Genomic DNA, 11305 nt, shown 5'->3' with positions numbered 1-11305 from the left:
AAACAATATTTGCTTTTCCCCAAAATAACAAAATTCATTCCATTTAGTTTCATTGCTGAGAACTAGGAAAAGAAATTTGAAAAAGATGAAGTGTGAAATTAAAATAGAAACAGATATTTTAAAACTAGGGTATAAAACTATGGTGACACATCTAAAAACCAGGAAAAAAATATGGCTTTCCAGCAGAGTAGAAATGATCAAAATGGATCCAAGAGAAAGTAAAGTACTTCAGTACAACAAATAGCAAAGAAGAAATAGATAATAAGCCAAAGCTCCATCATGGAAAAAGAAAAGGGATTAAGAACAAAGTTTCATTTAATCTTAAAGCAAAAAACAGCTAATTCCAATTTTCTTGAAACTTCCCAGACCTCATAAATAGATAGAAGTCGCCTCATTTTATTTATTTATTTTTAAAAATTATATTTATTTGAAAGGCAGAGTTGCATAGAGTGAAACAGACAGGCAGACAGAAATCTTCCATCTCCTGGTTTACTCCCCAAATGGCCACAACAACAGGAGCTGAGCTGATCTGAAACCAGGAGCCAGGGGCTTCTTCTGGATCTCCCTTGTGGATGCAGGGGCCCAAGGACTTGAGCCATCCTCCTCTGGTTTCCCAGGCACATTAGTAGGGAGCTGGATCTAAAGTGGAGCAGCTGGGACTGACATCAGCACCCAGATGGGATGCCAGCACTGCAGGTGGTAGATTTTACTTACTATGCCACAGTGCCGGCTCTGCTCATTTTACTTTATAATGTCAGCATGATTTTTATAATAAAACAACATTACAGCAAGAAGGCATAGACCAATCTCACTAATGAATATGTGTGCAACATTCTGAGATCTCCGTTAGCCAAATTTAAGATTCTAAAGCAGCAAAACATTTTTACATCAAGACTTGTTAGTTAAGGACAGAAAAAAAATTATTGTCTAATCCAGCCCAAGACAAGACTGAAAACAAAGGGTTCCAATAGTGACTATTAATTTGTACCTTGGTGTTTCCAACTAAAGAAAATGATTTATAAAAATCGGCAAAAGTAAAAACAAAAATTAATATTAAAAAATGAAAAGTTAACACATACATCGACATTGTATTGATGTGACCCATTTTAAACATCATTTCTACTGCCCTCAGTGCCAAAAACTACTGAAAATCTGAAACATTCCAACCACTGTGATGGTGTTTCTGTACAGTGCAGATCAAACATAATTAGGCCAAATTACCTGTGAACCACTATGAGTACATTGTAGAAATAGTTTCAAACTTAAAATACCCATAACCGACTGTAACCTCATCTTCTCTATCAAACCTAGAACTCTTTGACTATCAATCAATTGTATATTGACTAGAAGTACACTAACAAATACCTAGCTCTTTCTTGTCTCAAGCGTCTCTTTAATGGTGTGGAATGAACAGCTGTTATCTATTGCTACAGGAATATGTTCAAATACCAGGGAGGGAAGCAGACAGCAGAGAAATGCCTGTGGGAAACTTTTCGTTTTCTTCTTCAAAAATAAAATCTGCAAATTACACTCTCCAATTAAGATCAAACTTGTAGCTACAACTTCTTTAGTCCCTTTCATGTGGTTTAGTGTTGGGGTATAGAAGAACAGGAGGGATGGCAATAAAAATGAGGATTTATTTTAATTCCTTCCTACCTCTGTAAAGAAGGAAAATGGACCAAACCTGTATTGGAATGGAGAGTCCTTTTATCAGTAAAGACCATGAGCAAAGCCAGGGCCTTAACTCTGTCTGATGTTCCACCTATCCACAGCACATGTGCTAGGCACTGGGAATGCAAACGTAAGATACAGGTCCACATGCAATTTATACATTTTGAATAGCACATTTGCACAGTGAGTTTCTCAGTCTAGTAAGGGAGATGGACATTTTAATAGAAGCGGTGCTTTTCCAGGTGCAGGAACTCAAAGTAACATGGGAAGACAAAGAGGGCTGTTTAGCTCCATGTTGGGAGGTGCAGAAAGACATGATTTCCTGAGGAGAACATGGTCGAGCTGGACCTGGAGTGCAGGGGACAACTTGGGCTTGTGGTGAGTTGGCTTACAACAGGGGCAAAGGCAGAAGTCCAAAGAGGCTGTGCCTGCCTTCCTGCTCTCTGCCTTGTGTTACCCATTAACGTGAGCATAGATGCCTTCCTTTGAAAGAATGTGGTTCTGCACTGTGTGGTTTTAGCCCATTGGTATAAAATGCAAGCCATGGTGGTGGCGTGTGTGTGTAGGGGGGGATTGTCCGTTCACTAGGAGATCCCTTCTGCTGTTAAAAGGATTTGGACATAGTCCAATTTTCTTCTGCTGGCTCTGTTGTCTGCACAGCGAATTAGGAAAGACAGTATTGGTCTTGCCTGATTTTATCTTAATCTTCAGATGGGTTCTTTTATTACTTAATGTTCTTCAGCAATGGACCAGAAGCGGATGGCAGAGTGTCTGGTTTTTTTTTTTTTCCTTTTTGTTTCTTTTTCTTTTGGGCTGCTCATATGTACCAGCACTTAGAAACAGCAGGTTTTAATCTATCTCTTTGAACGATGACCTTAAAAAGGAACTGTACTTTTAAATTAGATACACTACCTGTAAGAAGGGACTGATACTTGTGTTTGTACATTTATGAATTTCCACATATATGTGAATATTTGTATTTATATATATGTGTATGTACACATACATAATCTCTAACATGTACTAGTGAAATTTCAAAATTTTTCAAAAGTTTCTTAGCTTTGATAGAAGATTTCTGATTTTATAAAAGAGAGCAGTCCAAGAGAGTTATGTAAACATGAATTTACTGGCTAAATATGCATGTAACATGAGACTGATCAGAGGAGGAGGAGGACTTCGGGAGAACACTGCACAGCTTAACTTTAGGCTTGAAATACTGCTACAACATGAAGGCCTACCTGTAACAGGGCTTTTTTTTTTTTTTAAAGAAAGTCCTACTATAAAAATATCCTTGAAAAATCATTGCAACTAGAAACAGAACCATTTCTAAGGGGATTCGGATAATTTTCACCATTTACTTATGCAGAACATACTGAATTTCCCCTAAAACGATGGGTGATACTTTTGTCCTCCCGAGTGGAGTGTGTATGCCTATATAAATTTTCCTGATCTTAAAATATCAGCTCATCTCTAAAGGAGAGAGTGCGGCCTGCGGCTCTCGCGTGTTGCTCAGGGCCGATTCACTGCTCTCTTCCCTCCCCTTTTGTGCTGTGCATACTTAACACTCACATGCTAATATTAGCACTAATGCCTCAGGCCTAAATAGCAATAATTACTGGATGACATACTGGCTTCTATTTAAGTTGACAACTCAATAACTTGACACATGCATTACATCTCTATTACACTGGAATCTAAATGGCACTTTATAAGCATTCCTTTTATATTTAGTTCAACGCCTGATCAGAAGGGAGCATCTGCCCATCATGTGTCTATTAAAGATGAGTGAACGTGTCATTACTGCTGCGTCCTTGCCAGTGGGAGACAATGGAATCATGGAAAGCTGTATTTACAGAGAAATGTTGAGGTTTTGATAATACATGTTTCTTTGATGCCTAAGAGTCAAAGATATTTCCACAGATTTTAAAATATAAATAATATAAATAAGCTCTCCACATATAAAATGCCACAATGAGGAAAAGCAGCCTGAGACATAAACTATCTTTTGTAAGTGTATTGTGTATTTAAGACAACTATTGAAAAATGTTCAACAACAATTGCATTTTAGAAAATACTATCTGTAGGCCTTAAGAATTTTTGTTATAGCAGTATTTCAATCAGCAAAATGTAGAGTGCAATAATCATAACACATTTCTGTTACTGTTACTTGTACTTCACACAGTCTGGAATGTTTCAAACCACTCTAAAAATAAGCTTAAAATATGCACATTACTTCTTCCTTGTCACTTTCCATCCTGTCTCCTCTCTTCTCTTCCCATCTCAAGTCTCTCCCCTCCTGAACACAACTCCCTCTTTCCTCCTCCAAGAGATACGAGGCTGGGAGAATGATGGTGTCAAGCATGCGGCTTGTGTATGTGAGGCACTAAGTGTGGCCAGGCATGGTGGTTCATGCAAACATGCTTCAAAGGGCCGTGGTGAGTGTGGCCTGGCAGTCTTGGGAAATTAGCGACACACAGGGTATTTACCACATGTGTGAGCATATGAGGAATAACAGGAGCTGGGTTTCTCAAAGATGGAATCAAGGAACAAATGTGAAAGGGCTTTGTCATTAGAACACCCCATTAATAATAAGCATAGCTGTGTTCCCCTGATAGAACTTTCAAATACTGTTCTCCACTAAAGAGTATCAGAGACCTAAAGAAATAGCTGATTTCAGGGTGTGGGCAGAAAAAGTATTCTATATGCCAGGAATATTTTGTTATGTGGGTTAGGAAGCAGTCAAAGAAAAATGGGAGTATAAAGAAGGATCCTGTAGCCAATTTTAGGTTGCTCCCATTAGCTAAATAGATGATGATACGAACAGACTATATCCCTTTGAATAAAAGAGGAATTAGTCCAAAATTACATACATGAGCCAATAAATAAATAGGAAAGGATAAGGGTAGAAAGAATGAATATGATCACAATTTGATGCTATCGTAGGCATAATGAATTCAGACAAGACACACCCCATACTGCTCAAACCAGAGGCTAACAATGGAATAAGGAATTGCATATTTACATAGTTTCATATTGCCTCCACACATGATACTTACTAATTACAAAGGAAAAAGAAATCTGGCTGACACCATCATAATTATCTGAACAAGGTTTGTGTTACATTATCTGATAGGATACCATTAAAAGATGCAATCTGATTTCTGTGATATTTATACCAGTAACGTATATTCTGGATCTACTCATGAGAAAACATCAGACAAACCTAAACTGAAAAATAGTGTACATAGTGACAGCCCTATAATCGTCCCAGATATGAAGGTCATGAAATCAAAGAAATATTGGAGAAGGTTCCCAAATGAAGAAGACTAGACAAATTTGACAACTAGGTACAAATACAATCCTGGACTAGATACTCTTATTTATTTTTTAAATATTTATTTCATTTATTTGAAAGGCAGAGTTACAAAGAGACAAAGAGGGAGATACAGAGAGAGATCTTCCAACTCCTGATCCACTCCCCAAATGGACACAACAGTCAGGGTTGGTCCAGGCCGAAGCCAGGTGTCAGGAACTCCATCTGGGTCTCCCATGTGGTTAGCAGGGGTCCAATTACTTAGGCCATCTTCTGCTGCTTTCCCAGGTGCATTAGCAGGGAGCTGGATCAGAAACAGAGCAGCCAGGACTTGCGTTGGCAGTCTGATATGGAATGCCTGTCATAGGCAGTGATTTAACCTGCTGGGCCACAATGCCAGCCCCTGCACTGGATGGTGTGGGAGAAGGCGGGCCCTATGGTGCAACCAGTCAAGCCACATCTTGGGATACCTGCACCCATGTTGCCCATGGACCAGTCTGAGCACTGGCCACTCTGCTTCCTATCTAGTTCCCTGCTGATGTACCTGGGAAGCAGCAAATGATGGCTCAAGTACTTGAGTTCCTGCCACCCACATGGGAGACCCGTATGGAGTTCCTGGCTCATGACTTGGCCTGGCCTATTCCCTACTATTGTTAGCATTTGGGGAGTGAAAAAGCAGATGGAAGATCTCTCTCTGCCTATTTCTCTCTCTGTCACTCTGCCTTTCAAATAAATTAAGACAAACCTTAGAGAGTCCATGGGTGAATGGTACACATGAGTTCTTTGCATGGATCTTGACATGTTTCAGTCTGTTTGAAAATCTTGTGTAATGAGGCAAGTGCCATGGCTCAATATGCTAATCCTCCGCCTGCGGCGCTGGCACCCTGGGTTCTAGTCCCGGTCGGTCGGTGCGCCGGATTCTGTCCCGGTCGCTCCTCTTCCTGTCCAGCTCTCTGCTGTGGCCCAGGAGTGCAGTGGAGGATGGCCCAAATGCTTGGGCCCTGCACCCACATGGGAGACCAGGAGAAGCACCTGGCTCCTGCCTTCAGATCAGCGTGGTACGCCAGCCGCAGCAGCCATTGGAGGGTGAACCAACGGTAAAGGAAGACCTTTCTGTCTGTCTCTCTCTCTCTCTCACTGTCCACTCTGCCAGTCAAAAAAAAAAAAAAAAAAAAGAAAGAAAATCTTTTGTAATGAAATGAATACTTTGAATGTGAAAAGGCTATATTTATTTGTAATTCTGAATACTTTTTCAAAATGATAACTTTAAGGAGGTAAATTGATAAATAAAAATCCGCAGGTATTTAAAGAGCTGAGATACATACACACAACCGTGAAACCATTAACATGATCCAGGGACTCGATGCATCTAAAATCTTCCTCCTGTCCCCCTTTGTGATAAGAACACTTAACGTGGCATCTACTCTCTCAACAACTTTTTCAGTCCATAGTACGGTATTGCTGAATTCATATCCTTTGCATTCTTTGAGAAGAGTTTTCCTCTTTAATAACCTGTTTCACTTGCCTGATATGCAATTTTGGTTTTGCCTAATTTCCAGCATATGCTCACCCCAGACTTCCTATGACACACTAGCAGAGATACAAGATCAGCAGCTATGGGAGGAGTGATTGTCAGCTTCCCCTTTATTTCCTTTGACCTGGACACCTGCATCCGGGATGGTATCAGCCTAAATTCGTCATGACAGTTCAATAGGAAACGGGAATCTTATCAAATTTCCTGGAATGCCTTCTTTCCCAAGGAAAATAAAGGCAAACCCTCTTAAGCAAAGTTTCCCTTCACAGTGCATTTCTCCATGTCCTCCCACAATAAACTTGTTAACAGGTACCCTGAAGGGATGCTAATTTCATGGCAGAAGGCAACACTATTTTCATATTTATTTACTTCCTTCAAACAGGGTAGCAATTTCCCTTGAGATCGTGCCCTTGCAAACAACATAATACAACGTCTAATGTGTCACATAAGACATGTCATTAAATGCAGAACTATCTGTCATGTGGCTGGCCTCATTGCGCTCATTATTTTGTTGATGCCAAATGAACGCAGAATTTCCCAGAGGAAGTAAATGGGACACCACAAAGAATGCCTGCAGAAGGCAGTCCAAGAGGTCAAGGAGAAACACGAGACTGAGTATCGCCTAAGGTCTGCGGGGCATTTACAAGTGTACATGGATCCTCAAAGCAGATCAGTTCTGATGGTGTGAAATTGGCCCGCAAAGAAGCCGAGGAATAACTTGGAATGTCTAGAAACTGATCTGAATGACAAGTGTCAAAAGATCATCAGTTTCCCCAAAAGGTCTACAGAATGTTATCCCTTGAGGTTCACGTGCAATCCACATGCATCTAGTTGGATATCTACGATTTCCAAACCACGGCTGGATTCGCTAGAGGGCATCCTAGAATGGATGCAGTGCCATCTGTGGCACAGGGACACTGGAGGTCTCTGTGGGGGCACCAGCACAGTGCAGGAGACATCAGGATACACTCCCCCTGCGTTAGGGCTGTCTCCATGTGGAGGACACAGAAAGCCATTGTAAAACTTGGTCAATCTGCTCATGTTTGTAGAAAAAGAAGGGACTTAAAAGGTCCCAAGGATGTGACAGACAAGCTTCCGGTGCGACTCAGAGCACCCCCAGTTTAGAACGAAAGTGCTCTTCTCTCTACCCGGACAGTGCAGGATCATCTAGGTTGGACAGTACCAACGTACCCAAGAGGCTTCCTATGCAATGCAGAAGCACCTGTGGAGTCACAGGCTGCAAGGAGGGAAAGCGGATGGACTGAAGAGAGAGCAACCCAGCTGCTTCCACCATCGCCTGAGGCAGCCTCTCTCCTCTATCTGTCAGGCTCCACCCCAGCTAGCTCCTAATAGGAAGAGGGTTCCCCTCCCAGTCCTGCCTCACATTTGTCCTCATTCAATCCCAACGCATGCTTCATGCCGCTGCTAGTAAGCATTCTGAGGAAATCGCCATCCAAATTTTAAAGGAAAAGGTTTTGAATCTGTTTTCAAGGGCAGTAACGATATGATACACCCATAAGACATCAAATAACAGTTTTTATTAAAACCATGACTTCCACAGGGACTCATTAATTATATTCTGCAGTCTATCTGGGTGAAACATTTTCTTTCCCTCCCTGGATTTTCCTTGGTTTATACCGATCACTTGCTATGTGTCAGCCAAGATAAGTAGGCATTTGAATTTCAAGTGTTTTTTAGCAAGCACAAAGGAAGGGGGCCAGAACACCTTTCACACAGTCTCTGCAAAGAATCTCCCGGGCTCAGAGTTCCCGTCACTATGAGACACTTACACGACATTCAAACCTACATGATTTCCCGTGTTCTGCCTCACCTGGCCCGTGCCGGAACGGACAAAGAACAACACGCAGCAGGAAGTACATCTTTCCGTGTATTGGCAGTGATTTTTTTTATTTACTTGTTTATTTTTACAGTTCTGGATCATTTGGTTTATTAGCTATGACTTCTTAAAGCAGAGATAATTTCTGGGAAATATGAACCATGGATAATAAGCATGTAACAAAAACAAAATTAAGCAGGCCCTTGCAGTGCCCCTCACCAAACAACAACAACAACAACAACCACCTCAACAGGCCATTTTTAAAACTGTACAATATCCTGAACTCGGTCATAACTGAGAACCTGTGCTTTCCTCTTCCTGAGCAAGCCAAGACACACTTAAGTTTAAGAAATCTTTAGGGAAAAAACGAATTGTTTATTAAAGGAGTAGTCACGTTAATGTTTACTCCTTTTTCCTTCATCCAAAGTCATCAGTTTGTACACTGGTTTGAAGCAAGGTGCCAACTGTTAATAGTAATTATTGCTATGATCTAACCATCGTTACCAGTAATTACTCTGCTTGTCATCGTAGGAAGGAATTTACCACATGTGCATTACTGTGACAGACCTTCAGGCAGCTCAAATGCATCTTTGTCTACGTCTATGAGAAATGGTTTGTACAACTACAGAACAGGGGAAGACAGATTGGGAAAGTTTTTAAAAAACGTTTTAAGGAACTTGAACAAATTCTATTATTAACATTGCCAGTTTTAACCACTTTCCCAGATTTCTTTACTTGGTTGTCATGTTAGGATTACTCTAAGGTTTTAACACTATAATGATTTTCCATAGACTCTAGGTGTAATAACTTTCTGCAGAAAAAATATCAGTTTTTACTATATTTTCTATATTCTCCTCCTATATTCCAAACATTGGCATCATCTGAGAATAACAGCAATGAAAATAAATAGATATATATGTGTGTATATATATATACATATATATATATATAAAAGAGTTTGGGAACTTGCTTAATTATTTAGATACTTCTTTCTGTGTTCTCTGTTGGGTACTTGAGTAAATACAATGATAAATCCATCATTCTATTGTCTATTAGCTTTCAGTGTTGCTGTGGAGAAGTCAGAAGCCATGCTGATTCTTGATACTTTGCAAATGTGCCATTTTGTCCCTGTAGGGAGGCATGTAGAGTTGTCTCTTTCTTCCTAAATTTTCCAGAATTGTTCAGTGATGCCTGTGCCATAGTAGAAGTACATTTTTATGGACTGTGCTGGCATTACATGGGGCCATCAACCTGGAAACATGTCTTCCTATTACTGTAAATTATTGAAAGAGTTATTCAATGAGTTCTTTCTCCTCATTTTAATCTATTCTTTTGCTATGGAACTCCTATTATTCGCATGTTAAGCTTTTGGAATGGTCCTCATACTCTCCTCTGTTATCTGAATGTTCCTTTGAATGGTACTGTATGTCTATTCTTAAATATTCATAATATTTTATTCATATTTCATTCACAGTGCAGTCTAAGTCATGCAGTCTTTCAGCCCGCACTTGCGCACGTATGAATGGACTTTGGTCTGGAATGTTTCCTCTGTAGAGAGAGAGTGCTCACAGCCTGTGTTCAGCTTATTGCCTGTGTAGGATTATCACTTGTCTTGTTATACTCAATGTGTACTCTTTTGTACACCCTCAGTGCACACCCTGGTCTCACTAGATTCTGAAAAGACCCTCCTGTCTTCTGTCCAGAGTTAGTGTTCTGAGAGCCCAGGAAGGAAAGGACTGGGGAAAAGTGGTTTGTCAGCATGCTCAGAAGCATACATCAGGAGTACACGTGTCCTCCATACCGCATGCTCAGCTGCACCAGCTGCACCCAGCTTTATTCCCTCCAGCCTGCAAGCTTTCATTCATCTGCCTTGGCTACAGAAGGGTAAAGGATTTGAGGGTTATGTGTCTTCAAATAGACTTTTAAGTGACCCTTCCTCTCCCAACACCCTTTCCTCATTCACCCCATTTCCCGAGACACCCAGGGGCATTGCTTCCTAAGCTTTTGAGGATTCTGTGACATAAATGGGGTGGAATGTCTTCTAGCCCACTGTTAGTGTCTCGGCTTTCTTATGTACAGTATACCAGTTTCTGAAGTTTACTGTCACAAAGTTTCACACCATTTTGTGAATTTAAATACTACTTTCATGAGCATGGGGTGTTTGGGAGAATAAAATTGTTTTTAACCCACCACTATCTGAGATTTTATATGTATATATTTGGTATACCAATATTTCAGTGTTCTATTATATTCTGTCTATCCTGTCAAAGCACCATAATATATATGGACACTGCATGTATTAATGCCTGAATGAGATATCTTAGATCATCTTTCATGGGTATTTATCTTTCATGAGTATTTATATTCAAATCCAGCCTATGATTTTGCAGATATCAACACACAAACACCATGTACTGCGTAGAAGGACCTATATACTATAGAGTAGAAATGTGTATCAGTTTGAGTAGGAATGCCAGTAGGAATTGTATTAACTTGGGTTAAGTCAAGAACACAGAGCCAATTTAAGGATTTGGAATGGGAATCAGGCCTTAAAGGAATGCTAGAAGAACTGGGAGAACAAAGGAATTGCAGCTAGAAAGAGGATATTGAATATCCCAACTTGAAACATAAAAGTGAATAGCTCTTAAAACTTTAGGAAAAATACCTGAAAAACACTGGCTGTCTTATGTAGCAGTGAAATGGGCAGTTTACAAATTCAACCTTTCTTCGAAAACTTTATGGCAAATGTGTATCATGAAAAAAATATGCAAAAATCTCAAACATTTTTTGTGCAAAACAAGCTTATATTTTAACTCATTTTTGAAGTCCCCTCAAACTTGCTGAGGACACTCCGTAATGTGCCACCACGTCCAGAGTGTAAATCTCCAGTGTAGCCATCTCCCACCTTTCGGATCAGATCTGAGCTCCTTGGACTGTCAACACAACCAGG

Source organism: Oryctolagus cuniculus, chromosome 16, assembly GCF_051225735.1.
Source record: "Oryctolagus cuniculus isolate XC-2025 breed Fujian yellow rabbit chromosome 16, ASM5122573v1, whole genome shotgun sequence".
NCBI classification, from domain to species: Eukaryota; Metazoa; Chordata; class Mammalia; order Lagomorpha; family Leporidae; genus Oryctolagus; species Oryctolagus cuniculus.
This window is presented reverse-complemented; position numbering follows the sequence as displayed.